Here is a 20,845-nt window from a genome sequence, read left to right as displayed (position 1 = left end):
GTGGTAAGATAACTTTATTGCCTAAATCAGTATCAACAGACACTGGCAAAAATGTGCAAGTAGCCCACAAATCAATGCTATTTTCGTGAGGTAGTAAGAACTTATATTATCACTTAGAAAATTCATGTTAGGCAATTACTTTTTGTTTGTCTGCAGGTAAATGTTTGCATTCTCTGTACACACTAAAATTTCTTCACTGACATAGAACAGAGTGGTAGACCATCTCATAGAGAAGAACTGGGAATCGCAGGATAATTGGAGGTCCTGCTGCTCAAAGACTGGTGCATCACATTGGAACTGAAGTAGGAAAAGTGAAAATCAGTCACAAATCTGTTTCCAGTATCTCAAACAACATTTTGAACACAACAAAATAACAACTGCTCACACCCTCCAACCTCTACCAAACTAGCAGAGCAGCAGATGTATTGCAGCTGTGTTCAGCCAATTCAGGTGACTTCTGTAGCTGCCTAATCACTATGGACAAGTGCTGGGCATATCACTATGATCCCAAACCAAGGAGCAAAGTGAGCAGCGAGAACACGCATTCATCACTTCTGAAAAAGGTGAATCCCCAACAGTCATCATACAACGTTATGCTGAGTATTTTTTTTTTTTTTTTTTTTTTTTTGGGGGGGGGGGGGGGCTGCCAGAGCATGATATTACACCTGTACGGGACAAACTGCCACATGATCAGACTCCCAAAGTCTTCTGACAAGATTATTCTGAAGCTGACAAGGTGATGTGTGGTGCGAAGATGTCTGAGGTGGTGTTTTTGCTCCACGACAATACCCCACTTAAGTTTGTACAGGACAATCACACATGCTGAATCATTAGGCTATCAACTTATAAAAATTTCACATTACACCTCTGGTGTCAGCAATGCCTTTCAGAACAACACAGAAGCAATTCAAATCGATCACATGCAGTCTGCTCGCATCGCCTACACACATCAGACCACTGCACGACAGCTCAGAGTGCTGCGAGAGCTGGGCTACACGACTCGGCTGAAAGGCATTGAGGCACTGTTTACTGCATAATCAGTGGATGTGGACAACTGGTCAATCAGAAGTGGACAGACACACATTTTAACTGCACAATCACCATCAACACTATTTAGGCCACACACATCAAGAGTTACAAAACACACCCACACAAAGAACAAACTTTTGCTATTACACGCTGCAGCCTCATTCTGACAAACGTCACTGGCTGCTTATGCCTTACGAAGTTCTACATCTACATCCTTATTCTACGAAGTGCTCATATATGGTGTCACAACAGCATACACATACTTTGGAGGGAAAAATCATCTGCTAAACACAAACGCAGAAGAAAAATCAAGCTTATCCTCAGGAGTAAGACAAATAACACATTTTTGCAATGGGGAAGGAATATACAGTGGAAGAAAATGAGCTGATTTATGCAGTACCGTGATAAGAAGCTGACTCAACACAGAAAGACGTAAGCTGAAACACAACATCTGGAGGAAAGCTATATCATTACTCTGCAATTCACACTTGAGTGGTTGGCAGAAAGTTCATACAAGCACTTTCAGAATATTTCTCAATGGTTCTATTCTTGAATAGCTCATGGGAAACATGAACACCCAGATGTTTCCATGTGGGCTCTGCTCTCTCTTATTTTACAAGCATGGTCAGAAGTCAACAGTACACACTCCAAGGAAGAAAAGGCATTTATCAGTATAGTAGATGGATGTACTCCTGAGGGGGTATCATGGCAAACTCTTGTCTAATTGACACATTAGATCATCAAGAGCTTGTTGGCCAAGGTCGGGTTTGACAAGAATGAAAACAAGCAGTAGAAACTCTCAACATGCGCAAACAGGCATTATCTTGCTTAACTATAAATCCATGACTTGCCATGAAGAACATCAGGCATAGAATATTGCCCACGTACTGAACAGTAAAAGTGCTGTGGATGACAATTAAAGGGGTCTTGCTATGAAAAGACCTGGCACCCCAGACCATCACTCCTGATTGTTGGGCTGTATGACGGGTGACAGTTGATATTCCACCGGGGTCCGGGGCACCTTCAGAGGCGTTCTCAGCCTGGAATCTCCATGACTGGAATAAAATTGTCTTCAGTGATGAGTCTCACTTTGAATTGACCCCAATGACCACCAAAGACACGTCTGGAGTCACACCGGATAGGGCCAGGACTCTAATCTGACTGTTGCACGCCATATGGACCGGCAATCAGAGTGACAATCTGGGGTGACATTTCTTTTCATAGCAAGATCCCTTTGGTTGTCGTCTGTGGCACCCCTACCGCACAGCAGTACATGACCATATTCTACGCCCAGTTTTCTTGCCCTTTACAGCAAGCCATCCCGGGCCTACATTTCAGCAAGAAAATGCCCATTTGCACGCCATGGGAGTCTTTGTGCTTGCCAAACCTTACACTGGCTAGCAAGTGTGCTGGATCTCACCCTGAGTGAGAACTGTTGGAGCATCATGGGCAGGGCCCTCCACAAGCTTGGGATTTTGATGATCTAAGGTGCCAATTGGACGGAATTTGGCACGATATTCCTCAGGGGGACATCCAACAACTCTATCCATCAAGGTCAAGCCAAATAACTGCTCGCATTAGCGGTACAGGTGGACCAATGCGTTTCTGAATCGCTCAATTTGTGAAGCTCCCTCCTGAATACAACACCCAATTTTTATGAAACTGTAACCATTTGTTTGTGTGTACATATACATCACATCAGCTGATTTCCTACCCATTAGGATGATTCCTTCATGGTGCACTGCCCCCCCCCCCCTTTTTTTTTTTGGCATTCTGAAGAGAAAGATGGGGACTGAAATTTCATGAAAAGATCCTGCCATGCCAATTCATTTATCATATCTGTGACTATCTCCCTTCTCTCTCCCCCATTTCGCAATAAAACAAAATGAGCTGCTTTTCTTTAAATTTTTTCTTTATCCCCCATTAATTCCACCTGGTAATGGTCCCAAACCACACAGTAATAAATGGACATTGTATCAAGTGTGGGTGCAAAGGGGAGGGACGGAGCAGTGGCATGGGTCCCAATGCCTTGATCCCCTCCCCCAGCAACCCCCCCCCCCCCCCTCCCACATACACACACACATACACTGCCAAACACATTTCAGTAAAATCTTTTTATACTTTTGCAAACATTAATCTCCAAATTTTTCTGCTGAGCTTTGGAAAATAAAGTAGCATGAAATGTAAGTTTCGAAAATAGCAATAAATTTCACAAAATTTCAAGCTTTATTTAACTGCTTTCCAGTTGCTTTCCTGGATGCCTGTCCACTTAGGCAGATCTGCTGCTTGATCAGATGCAGGAAACATTGCACCTAAAAAAAAGACGACCGTTCACAGGATGACTTTTGTAAGGACATAGGTAGAGCCGGTATACAACAGAACGTTGAGTAAAGTGAAAAGAAGGGGAAATACCTTCCACTACCAAAAAAATAACACAAATGCTGACTTTAATTAACTTAGCTGGAAAAGTCTAAAATAAACAGCATATCCCACTGACATAGTCATATCCCACTGACACAGTCATAGTCATAGTCCACAGACCTGACCTGTGCCCATAATCTTCATATGCATTCTCACTTAATTATCCAGTTCCTGGGGGGGGGGGGGGGGGGGCCTCCAACCACTACAAAACTATTCTACATGGTTTTCTTGATCTAAGAGATATGTGAAATACCCTCAAACTTCAAGAAGAATGTAATAATCCCTATGGGAAAGAAGGTACATACTCACGGGTGTGACTTATTACAAAATAAGTTTAATGACTCGTAGCTCCAAAATGTTAACACAAGTTATTCATAGGAGAATGGTGTGACTGATAGAAATTGACTTAGACAAAGACTGATGTGCAAGGCAATACTAACTTATCTTTGAAGACAGACTGAAGAAAGACCATCACTCACTTATAGTGTTTGTGGATTTTGACAAAACACTTTTGACACACACCGAATTTCTGTAGTTATCACAGAAAAAATACTGGTAGTGAATCATTATTTATATTACACAGAAAACAGATTACAATTCTAAGAATCATGGATACGAAGTTCATCATGTCCTGTGGATCCGATCAAGAATGAGAACCTTCTGGGATGTGTCACGAGTTAAGCTATCTGTATTACTACGTACCTATCCTGGGAATGTGGCAACAGTTACACGCTGCCTCTCTAATTCCATTTTCAGTATTTTGTTTAATTATTGACCAAATTAAAAAATTTAAAATTCCATCATAATCTACTCATTAAGAGCTATAATCTTATGTTAAAAGCTTAACACAATAGGAGAACAACGAAAAACCAGCCAGAGTTGCTAACCTCAATTTTTTTTATTCACTCGATGACTAGTTTCAGGCCACGACCCATTTTCATATAATCTTAAAATAAGCAAAAATGTTACGTCGATTTGAAAATCAACCCTTGGCCTGAAACTAGTCGACGAGTGAATAAAAAAAAGTGAAATTTGCAGCTTTGGCTGTTTTTTTTTTTTTTCATTGTACTGATAAACAGAAGATTCTGAGCTTCAATTATTCCAGAATGCTGGAAGTTCGTTGACAATAAGAGAAGTATAACAGTTAGGAACTGTATGTACATATATCTTGAGGCAGATTAACTGATGGCACACAAAGATCCACACTGTATTCATCCAGCATCTGAGAATGAGAGCAGCTGGCAACTTCCAACAATCTTTATGCATAGTTTCAAACCTTTACTAGACATTCTTGCTGATACGCTACAAAATAATGAAAGAAAAAAAGCTGATCGCTTACTATATTTTCACTGTTTGTGCACTCAAGCTTCAGCATAAGAGAGGACATTCTGATTTAGTGCTTCTTTACTACTAACTCTAATCGCAACATACTTTGCAGGCAGTATCGACACACACCACTTAATGTACCAGCAAAATTATATCTTTGTACGACACATGCTACAGGAGGTACAACAACATAAACATTCTGTATTGTGAATCTCTTGCCCAGTGCAAAGGCATTTATCAGATATGAACTCAGAATATGTTCAAGAGTTCTGCAATAAACCTATGTTAAAGATGTTGGTCTGTTATTTTGTGGGTCTGTTTGTTTACCCTTCTCATATACAGGAGTCACCTGTGCTTTTTTCCAGTCCCCAAGTGACTGGAAAAAAGCACAGGTGACTCCTGTATATAAAAAGGGTAAACAAACGGACCCATAAAATTACAGACCAATATCCCTCACATTGGTTTGCTGCAAAACTTGAACATATTCTTAGTTTGAATATGATAAATGTCCTAGAAACCGAAGAACTTACATCCACCCATCAGCAAGGTTTTTGAAAGCATCAACTGTGCGAAACTCAGCTCAGCATTTTCTCACGTGATACACTGCGGTCTATGGATGAGGGGTGACAGGCAGATTCCATATTTCTATACTTCCAAAAATCATTTGACACAATGCCACACAGCAAACTGTTATCAAAAGTATGAGCATATGGAATAGGTTCCAAGATATGAGAGTGACTTGAATATTTCTAAAGTATCAGAACCCAGTAAATTGCCCTCGACGAAGAGTGTTCAAAAGAGATGAGGGTATCACCCAGAATGCCCCAGGGAAGTGTGATAGGACTGCAGTTATTCTCTATATACACGAATGATCTGGTGGACAGGATGGGCAGCAGTCTGTGGTTATTTGCTGATGATGCTGTGGCGTACACAAAGATGTAGGACGATACATGATAATTTAATATAAAATTTCTAGTCAGTATGATGAATGTCAACTAGACTGTAGAAAAGTTTAAGTTAATATGGAAGAGTTGGAAAAACAAACCCGTAATGTTTAGATACAGCATTGATAGTGTCCTGCTCGATACAGTCATGTCATTTAAATATCTTGGTGTAGCATTGCAAAGTGATATGAAATGAAACAAGCGTGTGAGGATTGTGGTAGGGAAGATGAATAGTCAACTTAGCTTTATTGGAAGAATTTTAAGAAAGTGTGGTTCATCTGTAAAGGAGACCACTTATAATATGCTACTGCAACCTATTCTTGAGTGCTGCTAGTGTGTTTGAGATCTGCACCAAGTCAGTTTGAACCAATTCAGTGGCAGACTGTTAGATATGATACCAGTAGGTTCGAACGACAGGCAAGTATATGGAGATACTTAAGGAACTCAAAGGGGAATCCCTGGAGGGAAGGCGATGTTCTTGTCAAGGAACACTATTGAGAAAATTTAAAGAACTGACATTTGAAGCCGACTTCAGAATGATTCTACTGCACCAATATACAATTCCCATAAGGACCACAAAGATAAGATACGAGAAATTAGGGCTCATACAGAGGCCTACAGACAGTCGTTTTTCCCTCACTCTATTTGCGAGTCCTCTCCACTATGCGTTGTATGATGGCTTGTATGGTACGTATGTAGATGTAGAGATGAATGAAAAACTTTTGTTTAAAATTGGGTGCAAATTATCCAGACTATATTCATCCAGTGTATACATGGGGTCTTGATTGTTTACACAATTATGGGTTTACTAGTACACTAATAAATGACAAGCAAACTGTGGTAACTTAATCCATATACAGTATTAACATGAAACTACTACTATACTGTATAAAGCTAACAGTACTCACAATTGTTTCAACACAATTTAACCAAGTTCATTAGAAAGAAAGATGATACTTTGGAAACAGCTGCTGACTCTTCAGCAACACTAGATAGTTGCTGTTTACCTCATATTGCTACTTAATATTACTTGATTACACAGGTATTTACCAAAGAAAAGTTACTTATATCAGTAAACACTCAACCCTGGTCATGATCCATTACTATTTGCGATGCAGCTTTAAAACCAAGACAGGTACTTGAGATACAGCTACCAGAACGTCAATATTCAAATTTAGGTATTCGAAGGATTTGTGGTAAGAGTGGGTAAAGATGTGTATTTTTAATTTTCTTTTGAATTAACTGTGATTCTCAATTTCTTGCTTTATGTTAAATATCTTTGCACCAGAGTACATTAATGAGCACACTAGACAAGGAAGGAAGGAAGCTTAGGATTTAATGCCATGTTGGCAACAAGGTCATTAGAGATTGAGCACAAGCTTGGGATGTTCCAAGGAGAGGGAAGGAAATTGTCCATAATCTTTCAAAGGAACTATTCCGGCAATTGCCTGAAGTGATTTAGAGAAATTACAGGAAACCCAAATCAGGATGATCGCATGCGGAGATCTGAACTGTCGTTATCCTGAATGAGAGTCCACTGCACTAACCAGTGTGCCACCTCATTTGGTCCTAGAAAAGGAAAGTAAAGTCGGCACAAAAACTATTTTTTCCCCCCTCAGTATTTGATAATGGAGTGAAACAAGATACCGGTCTATTCCCCCATGTCATTTGACCTGTGTGCAGAGCAAGCAGTAAAGAAAAGTAATGAAAATAATTGAAGTTCATGAGAACAAATAATAAAAGCATTAAGAATGAATGTTCACTCAGCAGTATAGCTTTTTTTTTTTTTTGGGGCGCAAAACTGCTATGGTCATTAGCGCCCGGTCCGTGACTTAGGAAACAGTAAAAAACCGAAAATGGAAACCGGCAGCAATGGGAACGAAAGTCATAAAATTGGAGAAACTAAAAGCAGAAGAAATACTTAAAAATCCACTACAGAAAGGGGTTGGTTGTCCCCATAAAAGGTTTCAAATGACTGACGTCATTTCACTGGCACTAATAAACTCGAGAACGTGATTGGCTGAGCGCGTGTCATCTGCTAAAATCGACGATATATCAGGAGACAGCTGTAGACGGGAGCGTAACGGATTAAAATAGGGGCACTAAATTAAAATGTGTCTTACTGTCCACAGCTGAGAGCAGTGGGGACTGAGTGGGGGAGGATCGCCGCTTAAAAGATGTCGATGGCTAAAAAGACAGTGCCCTATCCGGAGTCTAGTTAAAATTACCTCCTCCCGACGACGCGTTCAGGAGGAAGAGGTCCAAGCACAAGGAAGAGCTTTCACGTCCCGCAATTTATTATGGGGAAGTGTCGACCAATGCGCGTGCCATAAATGAACACGACGATATAAAACGCTCCGTAGATCGGCGAAGGGAATCGATTGAATAGCTGGCCGAAGAAGAGAGACTGCAGCCTTGGCTGCAACATCGGCCGCCTCATTTCCACAGATACCAACGTGTCCCGGGAGCCAGAGGAATGCCACCGAGACGCCCCCCAGGTGGAGCAAGCGCAGACAGTCCTGAATCCGGTGGACCAGAAGGTGCACAGGATAAAAAGCTTGGAGACTGAGGAGAGAGCTGAGGGAATCTGAGCAGATAACGTATTGTATCCGCTGATGGTGGCGGATGTAGTGGACAGCCTGGAGAACAGCGTAAAGCTCCGCAGTATAAACCGAACACTGGTCGGGAAGCCGAAAGTGATTAGGGATGTCGGCAACAATATAGGCACTCCCTACACCTAACGATGTTTTCGAGCCGTCGGTGTAAATAAATGTGGCATCCGTCATTTGTGCACATAGAGCAGCAAATTCCCGACGATAAACAAGTGAAGGGGTACCATCCTTAGGAAATCGACAAAGGTCACGGAGCAGCAAGATCCGGGGACAGAGCCAAGGCGGTGCTGTACCCCAAGTTGTCAAGAAGGTTTTAGGAAAGCGGAAGGAAAGAGAATGGAGCAGTTGACGGAAGCGGACTCCCGGTGGTGGTAGGGAGGAGGGGCGGCCTGCATACCCTACCTCAAAGGAGGCGTCGAAAAAAATGTCATGGGCTGGATTAGCAGGCATGGAAGACAGATGGCTAGCATAACGACTCAGAAGGACTGCTCGCCGATTGGACAGCGGAGGTTCAGCAGTCTCAGCATAAAGGCTTTCCACAGGGCTGGTGTAAAAAGCTCCAGACACTAAACGTAATCCACGGTGGTGGATAGAGTCGAGACGCCGAAGAATAAGACGGCCGAGCAGAGGAGTGGACTATGCTTCCATAGTCCAATTTCGAGCGCACGAAGGCGCGATAGAGGCGGAGAAAGACCACTCGATCCGCTCCCCAGGAGGTACCATTCAGGACACGGAGGGTGTTGAGGGATCGCAAACAGTGAGCCGAAAGATAGGAAACGTGGGAGGACCAGCACAGTTTTCTGTCAAACATAAGACCCAAGAATTTAGTGACGTCTGAAAACGGAAGGTTGACAGGACCTAGATGTAAGGAGGGCGGAAGAAACTCTTTACGTCACCAAAAATTAACACAAACGGTCTTACTGGGAGAAAAACGGAAGCCGGTTTCGATGCTCCAAGAGTGGAGGCGATCGAGACATCCTTGAAGACGTCGTTCAAGAAGGCTGGTCCGTTGAGAGCTGTAGTAGAGCACAAAATCGTCCACAAAGAGGGAGCCCGAGACATCAGGAAGGAGACAATCCATAATTGGATTTATGGCAATGGCAAACAGTACAACACTCAGCACGGAGCCTTGGGGTACCCCGTTTTCTTGGGAGAAAGTACGGGAGAGAGTAGTGTTCACCCGCACCCTAAATGTGCGCTGTGCCATAAATTCGCGAAGAAAAAGGGGCAGCCGACCTCGAAAGCCCCAAGAGAACAGTGTGCGGAGGATGCCTGTCCTCCAACAGGTATCGTATGCTCTCTCCAGATCAAAAAATATTGCTACTGTTTGGCGTTTCCGGAGAAAATTGTTCATGATATAAGTGGAGAGAGCAACAAGATGGTCAACAGCAGAACGATGCTTTCGGAATCCGCATTGGGCAGGTGTTAAAAGACTGCGGGATTCCAGCCACCACGCTAAACAGTAATTCACCATACGCTCCAAAACCTTACAGACACTACTCGTGAGAGAAATGGGGCGATAGCTGGAGGGGAGATGTTTGTCCTTTCCAGGTTTCGGAACAGGAACGACGATAGCTTCCCGCCATCGTCTGGGAAAAGTACTGTCGGTCCAAATTCGATTATAAAGGCGAAGGAGGTAACGCAGACTATGGGTTGATAAATGCAGCAACATTTGGACGTGGATACCATCCGGTCCTGGGGCGGAGGAGCGAGAAGAAGAGAGTGCATGTTGGAGTTCCCGCATGGAGAAAACAGTATTGTAGCTTTCGCGATTTTGAGAGGAGAAAGCAAGAGGTCGCACTTCCCCTGCACGTTTCTTCGGGAGAAACGCTGGCGGGTAATTTGAAGAGCTCGAAATCTCAGCAAAGTGCTGACCCAACGAGTTAGAAATTGCGACGGGGTCCACTAATGTGTCATGCGCGACACTGAGCCCAGAGACCGGGGAGAAACTAGGCGCGCCTGAGAACCGTCGAAGCCGACTCCAAACTTCTGAGGAGGGAGTGAAGGTGTTAAATGAGCTAATAAAGAATTTCCAGCTTGCCTTCTTGCTATCGCGGATGACACGACGGCATCGCGCTCGGAACTGCTTATAGCGGATACAGTTGGCCAAAGTAGGATGGTGGCGGAAAATGCGGAGAGCACGTCGCCGCTCACGTAGTGCGTCATGGCATGCCTCGTTCCACCAAGGAACTGGGGGGCGCCGGGGCAATTCGGAGGTGCGTGGTATTGAACGTTCCGCAGCTGTAAGAATAACGTCGGTAATATGTGTGACCTCATCGTCGACGCTGGGAAAGTGATGGTCATCGAATGTCGCTAGAGACGAAAGAAGTGTCCAATCAGCTTGGGCAAACTTCCAGCGTCGCGGGCGCATATGTGGCAGTTGAGGCTGCAGTCGAAGGACACATGGAAAGTGGTCACTCGAGTGTGTATCATCACACCTCCCGACAAACGGACAGAGGGACCAATCGGCACTTGCGGAAGGTATCAGCTCGGGTAATCACCCCTCCCTGGGCCTGGCCGTTACCAGGGGGTACGTATGTGTCCTACCTGTCTACCCGGGGCAGGGAATTATGCGTTACCCCGTCACCGGCTACGCACAAAAATGCGTGGGTCGGCCTTCAGACATGCACAGGGAGGAAGAAAGAGAAAGGGAAAGACAAAGAAAAGGAAAGGAAAGAGGAGAGGTCTCAAACGCCGCAGCGGAGAAAAGGGTAAAGAGAAGAGGTAAGGAAAAGAGAAGGACAAAGGAAGGATGAAGACATACAAGCAGAGAAGGCGAAGAATGCGGTACATTTACGAGCGTCCGTCTCCGGACGTAGGCACAAACCATACTCCCAGAGGGGGAGAAAGGGAAGGAAAGAGCCAGAGGTGAGGGGAGGAGGGGCGAAGATGGGGGAGAGGGAAGGATGCGGAAAAGGAAGGTATGCAGCCCGGAAAGGAGGGCCACATTAGCTCGGGGTCCCGTGCTCGCTACGCACGTATCCACAAAAGAGTTGTGGACCCCCTGGGGGGACTCAGCAGTATAGTGTGCGCCAATTTGAAGGCTCCTGGCAGATAACAATAGTGCACCAGACTGGGACTCAAATGAGGGACTTTTTGCTTTTGTAGGCAAGTGCTCTACCAAATAAGGTATCCGGGAATTGAGAAAGATACTGTAGGAAATAAAGCAGCGAGGGTGGGGTGTGACTCAGGTGCAAATACCTCAGAAGGTACAGAACTTTCCCGCGAAAGGGAAAGATACCAGGTTTGTGTGCCAGTCCAGAACAGTTTTAAGACTTGGTAGATCAGGTTAAGAAAATTTGTAGTGTCTTACCCCTTCAACTGTTGTGGATAAGTCAACTCATCAAGCTCTGCCACTTCCCAAGTGCTGTGGACGCATTTAAAGATGGTCCTGGATTTTACTACAGCAAATGGAGTTCAAATTTTATTGTTATTGTATCATATTATTAATTTTTGTGACAATAAAGATAGATTTTAAAATAAATCATTACATACATGTGGTGTCTGTTCTTTCGGGAGCCATAAATGACTCAATACACAAAGGAATTAATGACATGTAGCTGCTAGCTGACATTGATTTACATCAATGGGGAAAGTTGAAAATTTGTGCCAGACCGGGATTCAAAGCCGGGCTTCGGCAGATGCTCTGATCACTAAGCCGTACGGACACAGTGGTCATCACAACTGCACAGATGTCCTCTAGCACACCCCTGTCAGACCCAAATTCTCAACTTATCCATGCACTATTGATGTAGTGCTCCTTGCCCATTATCCTGATTACTTATAGCACCTTGCCAGTTGCCTTAAGAGTTCAAGCCTTGTGTGCATCCACACGGAAAACATCACTGGCCATCCTCGTGTTAAAATGAATATAGTCCAGGTATTTCTGCACCACCAGTTGTGCAGCTTACAAATAAACATACAATTTCAAACTGTTATACTTGTCTTATTGTGTTAAGTTTTAAACAAATATTTATACCTCTTAATGGTTAGATTATGACTGCATTTTAAATTTTTAAATTTAGTTAATAACTACACAAAATACTGAAAGTACAATTTGTTTCCCCTGGAAGCCGTTAGAAATGCAACCTGCAACTGTTACCAGGTTCCGGCGACAGTCAATCAGTATTACAGATAGCTTAACTCTTGACACATTCCCAAAGATTTTCGTTCTTAATGGGATCTGCAGAAAATGATGGTGATGACTTTTGTATCCTTAATTCTTAGAACTCTATTTTCTACACAATTTGGAAATAACATTTTGGTACCCGTATTTTATCCTTGACAACTTCAGAAATCCAAAGAAAGTCAAATACTTTTTGTCTAAATCTACAAATGGCGTATTTATGTTTTTGTGTGTCCCGTTCTGCTGTCCCTCTCATTGCTGTGACAGTTTTAAGTGCACTGATCCACAGGTACCTGCGTGCTCTAGACGTATTGACGTGCAAAGCTGAATTCCCGCACAATTCTTCCAGAGATTTTCAGAGTTCCCCCTGCACAGTTTGAGTGTGCATCTACATTTGTTGCTGTGGATCCTCACTGCAGATTTCGACTTTGCTATGCATATTTCTGTCAGTATTATGTTTGCATTCTTCTGTTCTACTTGAAAGCCTGGAGATATTCACTAAGAGCCATAGTAAATATGGGGTCTCCAACGTCGGTAGCAATGATGAGTCTTCAATCGAATTCTTAAGTAACAGTCCACAGACCTGCACATCAGCTGGTGCAGCTCACTAGTTTGATGTTTCTACAAGAGGTGCAGTCAGCAGATATTCAGAATCTGAAGAGTCAGAAAGTGACAGTGAACTACTTCAGAATAAAGCACACCTTACTGACATCTTTGATTCGAAGCAAACCAATTTTCAGCAATTAAAAAGTGTTTTTAGTAAGTCAGCTTTAGGGTGCAAATGTCAACTGGTTAATCACTCAAGCATTCTATCATTTTTCATGATATTCCTGTCAGACGACCTGCTTCACATTTTACAGGGAACAAAATGAACAATTTTCTGCATACACCAAGGCAAGTACTCCAGAATCTCTGCATTTTCAACTGTCAAGGTGGATAGGTACTGGATATGAAGAATATTATTGTTTTGTTGCTGTTGGTCTTCTCAAGGTTCAAGTTAAAAAGTTGAAAATAAGCGATTTTGGTCCAGAGACATATTTTTAAAAACTCCAGTTTTCAGCAAAATTATGTCCCAAGATCATTTTACTTTACTGTTGAGAATGCTGCACTTTGGTTACAAATTTGTGAGCACTGGAGCCAACAGTTTGTTTAAAATTGGGAATATTTGCAAAATTGTTCGTACGATGTTTTACAGTGCACTTAGTCCACATCAGAAACTTTTCAATGACAGAAGTATCTTGTTGTTCAAATATTGATTGTCTTTTAAACACTTTATTTCATCCAAGCAAAGTACAGGGTGATTCAAAAAGAATACCACAACTTTAAAAATGTGTATTTAATGAAAGAAACATAATATAACCTTCTGTTATACATCATTACAAAGAGTATTTAAAAAGGTTTTTTTTCACTCAAAAACAAGTTCAGAGATGTTCAATATGGCCCCCTCCAGACACTCGAGCAATATCAACCCGATACTCCAACTCGTTCCACACTCTCTGTAGCATATCAGGCGTAACAGTTTGGATAGCTGCTGTTATTTCTCGTTTCAAATCATCAATGGTGGCTGGGAGAGGTGGCCGAAACACCATATCCTTAACATACCCCCATAAGAAAAAATCGCAGGGGGTAAGATCAGGGCTTCTTGGAGGCCAGTGATGAAGTGCTCTGTCACGGGCTGCCTGGCGGCCGATCCATCGCCTCGGGTAGTTGACGTTGAGGTAGTTACGGACAGATAAGTGCCAATGTGGTGGCGCTCCATCCTGCTGAAATATGAATTGTTGTGCTTCTTGTTCGAGCTGAGGGAACAGCCAATTCTCTAACATCTCCAGATACTGTAGTCCAGTTACAGTAGCACCTTCGAAGAAAAAGGGACCAAAAACTTTATTGGCTGAAATGGCACAGAAAACGTTCATCTTAGGCGAGTCACGTTCATACTGAGTTGTTTCCCGCGGATTCTCAGTGCCCCATATACAGACATTGTGACGGTTGACTTTCCCGTTAGTGTGGAAAGTTGCTTCATCACTAAACACAATCTTTGAAACGAAAGATTCATCTGTTTCCATTTGAGCAAGGATAAAATCACAGAAATCGATTCCTTTAATCTTATCAGCTGCAGACAGTGCTTGAACCAATTTCAGACAATAAGGTTTCATAACTAACCTTTTTCGTAGGACTCTCCATACAGTTGATTGTGGAATTTGCAGCTCTCTGCTAGCTCTGCGAGTCGATTTTCCTGGGCTGCGAACAAATGCTTGCTGGATGCGTGCTACATTTTCATCACTCGTTCTCGGTCGTCCAGAACTTTTCCCTTTGCACAAACACCCATTCTCTGTAAACTGTTTACACCAACGTTTAATACACCACCTATCAGGAGGTTTAACACCATACTTCGTTCGAAATGCACGCTGAACAACTGTCGTCGATTCACTTCTGCCGTACTCAATAACACAAAAAGCTTTCTGTTGAGCCATCTTAGCATCAACTGACGCTGACGCCTAGTCAACAGCGCCTCAAGCGAACAAATGTACAACAAAATGAAACTTTATAGCTCCCTTAATTCGCCGACAGATAGTGCTTAGCTCTGCCTTTTGTCGTTGCAGAGTTTTAAATTCCTAAAGTTGTGGTATTCTTTTTGAATCACACTGTATATTCAGAATAGAGACCTTTTGCTGTACCACAATCACACTGGGTACATTTTGAATTTCACTGTATACAGAAGTGCAACTACAGAAATTGGGTTCCTCTATTAAAGGAAAAGTGGCAAAACTTACAAGACCATATTTGGAACAGGGACAGTGTCTGTTTATTGATAATTGGTATTCCAGCCCAGGTATTTCTTTCTGGCTTCACAAACACAGAACAACTGCATGTGGCACTTTTAGTAAGAATACGCACAACATGCCAATACTGCAGACGAAATTGCAACAAGGAGAAACTAAGTTTAAGTCAACTGACAACACGCTTGCTATCAAGTCCTGCGATAAATGAGATGTGTGGATGTTTCCACAGGTAACACAACACAAATGGTTGAAACAGAGAACACTGACGAAAATATTGCTGACAAAATTACAAAACCCCAATGTACTGTCGATTACAATTCAAGTATGGGTGCAGTTGACCATTGTGACATGCTACTAACCTCAGTAGAATCAGAGCATAAGATTGTGAAATCGTGCAAGAAATATTTTTTTCACAGTCTGGATTTGTGCATTTTAGATGTTCATGCTTTGCGGACAAAAAATGGCACCTGTAGAGATTCACGTCTCTTATCGGGGAAACTGTTAAAAATTGTGCAACAGACCAGAGAAATGCAGGCATTCTCCAAATGTTACTGCGAGTCAAAATTCAAAGAAAAGTATGTGAAAGTGGAGATGCCCAGTTTACACAAAACAGAAAGCACACCGAGACATCAGTTGCCAATGCAAAACTTGCAACATACCATATGTGTTATACCCTGCTGCAAGACTCCTCATGCATAGAAGCATTAATAAAACCGAACTTCAAGTTAATAGGCACATCTGAATAAATTATTTAAAAAAGAAAGTTATCCCCCCCCCAGTGCCCGGCCAAATCCCAGATCAAAATGGAGGATGAAAACAGATATAAGAGGAGATTAAAGAGTTTCTGTTTGAAGTTCGCACAGTCCAGAATCGGTATGCCAATAAGGCAAAATCGCTATAAACACTGAAGCAGTCATCCCACCTCCCATCAGTTTGAAGATACTCATTTGATAAAGTGCCGTGTCCTGCTTCTTGGTGAACAAGTCTGTTACTACCTGCTGCACATCCTAATCCAGCTGGAACCGTCGCCCCTTCAAGGCGTTTTTTAAGGGACCAAATGTATAACAGCATGGGGAGAGATCACGGCTTTTGGGCAGGTATTCAAGTGTCTACTACTTGAGATGGCATAACTTCTGTGTTAGAACATTCTCAATATGGGAATGTGCGTCGTCATGAAGCAGCAACACGCCTCAGTGCAGTTTTCCTTAGATATTTCACATTAATTTAGGACTGGCCAAATGCCACACACTGTGCAAAATTGTGGAAGTGCAGCACAAGTGCTCACATCTCAGTCAGTGGGCAAAGCAGAACAGCAACATCTGTGACTAGACATGTACACTAAATGAGCGGTAATAGTGCCTCCTACTCGTTTATGTGGTACCAGGACAATTGAAGCACACCCAGTCTTGCTTTCCTCTGGCAATTGTAGCCTTACGTCAGACGTACTGAGAAACGGTGAGTATTGCAAAAAGCAAAGAATGGGAGAACTGTGTTCTCAGCCATTTAAACATGACTGGGAACTGGGATAATTCTTTACGGAAGTAGGTGAAAACTCACAGTGTTTCCTGTGTTATCGAACAGTGGGCAGCCACTGCAAGTTTATGATTGAAAGACATTACAAATCATTTCATAAAGATTAGTGTAATGTGAAGAACGACAAGCAAAATTAAGTGCGCTTAAGAAACTGAATGAGGCACGTCGACAGGTTTTTAATGTAAGTCATAATAATTGATACCCCTTGAACTCTTCATTTCTTGAAACTTCCTGGCAGATTAAAACTGTGCCGGACCAAGACTCGAACTCGGGACCTTTGTCTTTTGTGGGCAAGTGCTCTACCATATGCGGAGTGAAAAATCTCATTCTGGAAGCTGTGGCTAAGCCATGTCTCCGTGATATCCTTTCTTCCAGGAGTGCTAGTTCTGCAAGGTTTGCAGAAGAGCTTCTGTGAAGTTTGGAAGGTAGGAGACGAGATACTGGCAGAATTGAGGCTGTGAGGGCAGCTCGTGAGTTGTGCTCGGGTAGCTCAGTTGGTAGAGCACTTGCCCGTGAAAGGCAATACTCCTGAGTTCGAGTCTCGGTCCAGCACACAGCTTTAATCTGCCAGGAAGTTTCATATCAGTGCCCACTCCGCTGTGGAGTGAAAATCTCATTCTTCATTTCTTGCTTTACATTCATATCTATTTTATTGTACAATGCACTGTTTTCAATTTTCCAGAACAACAATTGCAGTACATATGAAATGTGAGCAAATTTCAAAATTGCATTGCATTTAGAATAGCAAGATCCAAGTGACCGTTATGTGAAGAGGAGTTTGTAGAAGACATTCTAATTGATGCTGCAGAACTTTCACGTCCCACGAACGTTAGCAAGTTCCAAGAAATTGGCCATCTCCAAACAAACAGTGACACGACATATAAATGTTACGGCTGGGGTTGGATGAAGCAACAGATCTTACAGATACAGGTCAGGTAGTGATATAAATATGGGGTGTTGATAACGCTCTGTGTGCAACAAAGGACGTTTTGGACTTAGCGACTTTAAAAGGGGCTACAACTGGTGTAGACTTACTCCAAGCTGCTGAGAAAGTGATTGATGGTGTCAGCATGGATCGGAATCTGCTAATCTCAGTGACCATGGATGGAGCACCTGCAATGTGAGGCCATCTGATAGGACTCGTAGCACTGATAAGTAAAAAGTTAGGACCCACAGAAGAAATGTTGTGTCAAATTCATTGCATTCTACAGTGAAAGGTGCTTTGTGCAAAATCAGTAACATCAGAAAATGTCATGTAAATTGTTGTTTGTGCTGTAAACTATCTGAAAACAAGTAGGCTTACGCATCGCCAGTTTCGGCAGTTCTCAGAGGAATTAGGATAGGAGTACGACGACATACCTTACTATACCGAAGTACGTTGGCTCACTCGTAGTGAAACACTGAAAAGATTTTTTATTTACATTTTACGTGAGAAGGGAAGGAGTAAACCAAAATTAGAAGACTTTTGCTGGATATCAGATCTTGCATTTCTCATGGATTTTACGTCTTACACGAACAGCCTGAATGTCAGTTTAAAAAGTGAAAATTATTAAATTTCTGGCACAATGGAAAAAATAAATGCTTTTGGAAGGAAGCTTGGTCTTTGGGAGAGCCAACTATTGTCTGAAAACTGTGCATATTTCCCTACCCTTGGTCTGGTCCACCAAAGTGCTAGATTTCAAGACTTGTCAATAACTGTAAAAATTAAAGAGCAACCTGGAGCACAATTTTTAGATGCTACGAGTATGTCTCCTATCATTCATTGTTTTTCACAGCCATTTTCAGCATAAGATGGAGATGCTCCGAATGATCTACAGATGGAACTGATCGACCTGCAGTGCAAAACATGACTGAAGGCCAAGTTCTTTGCAGTAAAAAGTACAAAAGAACTCTACAAAAACTTTCCACAGCAATAATTTCCATGCCTGCATCGTGAAGCTGCGAAAGTCACATACATGTTCGGATCTACTTATGCGTGTGAAGATTTTTCTCCACAGCGAAAATGAATAACCCAAGGTTTCAACTGAGTATTAGTGACGAAAATCATCACAACGGCTTGTGTTTACCAATGGGTCATGCTTTTGTGCTCAACATTAATTTTATCATTTCTCATCACCAATTATAAAGATGTTTTGGAGTTCTTTCTTTTTCTAATTTAAAATTGTTATTTACTAACTGTTCCTCATCCTCCTCCACCTTACATTGAGGCACAGTTGTTATCTGAAAAATGCAGTATGAAATTGATTGTTCAAGATATACCTACATGCTTAAAAATTATCCTCTAATTATTGAGTGAAATGACTGATAACCTTGCCACAAAGGGTATTTAGGTACCTAACACAGCTGTAAAACCGAGCCGGCATATGTATGCACCATTTGTTTGTATGTTTTAGAACCTTGACGTTTGTTGATATGATGATGGAATTCACTATACCTTCCCATGACTGCACTGCACACTGTGAAAAGAGCAGAAGAGTGCCCCACCTACAGCACATCCCAGCTAGTGGGTAAAGCAAAGCAGCAACATCTGTGCTTGGAGACATACACTAAATGAGCGGTGACAGTACCGTTTCCCTTGTTTACACGTCTGGTGAGTGTCCGCACTGTGACCAGAAAGTTGCACATGTGCAGCAATTCCGCAAGTATGCAGAATATATGGCCACCACTGCTGTAATTGCACACCGTAATAAAAGAATAGGCACTGTCTTTCCAGCAGATGGCTGGCTTGAACTTCTTGGGACGAGCGGATAATGGATGACACTACTGTGTTGTAGGCAGTTTCGATGCCAGTTATCAGTGGTGGCACCAGCTTTTGTCACCAGCAAAATGTTGCCTCATACATATTCTTCATTAACAGATGAATGTCTACTGGTGTTTGACCTTCAGCAGCCAAGAAAAGAGCAACAGCACATTGGTCCTGTTTGGACACATATGGTAATAACATCACCATAGTTCACATTTCCACATTAACTGCACACATGTCAGAAAGGCATAGGTGGCACACTAATCCCTCATCTACATGTCAGTGCATATATACCCGCATCAAATTGTGCTACGTTGCATATATGCTGCAGCAACACCATCATATGGAAACTTTCTGAATGCCCCTTACACAATGGGGGTAAAAAGTATTCAAACAGTTCCAGACTCTACCTGTTCAGATGAAGTAGTTTGCTGGGAAACAAACAGACCTGGTGTTTCAAAAGATACCGTATCTATACTATACATGATGTATAGTGCAGAAAGGCACAACAAAAAGACTGTTAAGCGAGAGCATAATATTGTCATTTCCATCCTGAATTTTCCATTGTCTACCTATACATAATGTAATTCCATAGAATACACTGTGCCAGTAAAACAATACTGGTATATCTTTGCCCACTCACAATGCACTGCAATTATTGTCACGTATTGCAGACAATTATATTCAGACATCCTAATTCTTGACAATGAAATAATGAAAATACATGCTGTGTGTCAAAAAAAGTATTCAAATGCTTAAAGTTCTAGAGTTTGAAGCACCGTTCCACGTGATGAAACACGCTGGCAACACACAGTATTGGTGTTCTACAATACTTTACTGGGTGTGCTGTATGAGTAAACAGCATTCATTTTGCCAGTTATAAAGAAAAACTATAAATATGCATCACTTTTCAATGTAACGAAATTATTCCAAAATGGTACAAACAATTATGTTCAGGAATCTTTATTTCTGAACTGTGAAAATTGACTAAGGATGTAAACAAAAATGAAAATACATACTGAGTACTGTAAAAAGTATTCAGACAAATTTCTTCACTCTGGATTGTCTCACCAAATGAAGTACACTGGCAAGAAACAGACTTGCAGTTTCAGATGATGCTGTATCTATTTTGTGCACACTGTAATTACATCATATGTTGTGCAGTTGAAAGTTGTACAAATTCCTTGTCTTCTTATGACACACCAAAATTATTCCCACTTAATACAGACAATTTTATTTGTGTATCACGAGTTTTGAATGTAAATATTGTCTAGGGATGTGAAGAGGATTGAAAATACATACTGCACTTTCTAAAAACTATTATGCTAAAA

At 42.1% G+C, this 20,845-nt stretch overlaps 1 protein-coding gene across 1 annotated transcript in view; it reads right to left on the bottom strand.

Annotated features, from left to right (window-relative positions):
• Window positions 1–20,845, bottom strand: part of LOC126428387 (pre-mRNA-processing factor 40 homolog B) — a 184,904-nt gene that overhangs the window by 116,033 nt on the left and 48,026 nt on the right. The gene's annotated exons all lie outside the window — the stretch shown is intronic.

Source organism: Schistocerca serialis, chromosome 12 (genome assembly GCF_023864345.2).
Source record: "Schistocerca serialis cubense isolate TAMUIC-IGC-003099 chromosome 12, iqSchSeri2.2, whole genome shotgun sequence".
Lineage (NCBI taxonomy): Eukaryota > Metazoa > Arthropoda > Insecta > Orthoptera > Acrididae > Schistocerca > Schistocerca serialis.
Note: the sequence above shows the minus strand (reverse complement) of the source record. Positions and strands in the feature narration are given on the sequence as shown.